Source organism: Propithecus coquereli, unplaced genomic scaffold (genome assembly GCF_000956105.1).
Source record: "Propithecus coquereli isolate 6110/MARCELLA unplaced genomic scaffold, Pcoq_1.0 Scaffold136, whole genome shotgun sequence".
Taxonomy (NCBI): domain Eukaryota; kingdom Metazoa; phylum Chordata; class Mammalia; order Primates; family Indriidae; genus Propithecus; species Propithecus coquereli.
Genome location: NW_012137858.1, coordinates 112043 through 112718, shown reverse-complemented (window position 1 = coordinate 112718; position 676 = coordinate 112043).

The following is a 676-nucleotide window of genomic DNA, read 5'->3' as shown; positions in this document are numbered from 1 at the left end:
ATGAAAATGCTAAAGGAAGTAGATGTTGCCAAGTAGTATAGGCATAAGGGTATAAGAACATAAATGCTAGAAACAATATTATAGCTCACTTTTTTGATATAAGTGGAAAATTATTACCAGGTTATTCTTCGATACAAGGCAACAAAATCAAATACATATAAGGCTTTTCAATCAGTCCTGGAATGAATGTCATTTTAAAGGTTGCAACATTTAATTTTTTTAAGAAAAGAGACAAGAAGTTTTGTGAAAATCTTAGTGAAAGGAGTAATTTTTACAATAGGTAAACAGTGAGTAAATAAAAATGTTTTCGCTTTCTGCCTGCAGCTACAACTCCATACTCAGAGAGTCTAGAAAAAGAGGCATAATGAGAAACATTCTTGGAGAGTATGAAAAAAATACATATGCACACATAAAGATAAAATGCTCTGCTATTACCTACTTACCATAAAAATAGCTTTCAATAATTTAAGAGGAATAGATGCTTAAGGTATTTCATTAGTTTAGAATGTAGACTAAGTTGTTGCTATGTCCATCATACAAGTGGAAGAAACAAATATTGTTATATTGAATTAAAACAATATTATGGTGGGAAATAAAAATATAAATACAATGGGACTATTTAAATAAGCGAAACAACAATTTTAGTTAGATAAATGTACTAATAGATGAGCTTATG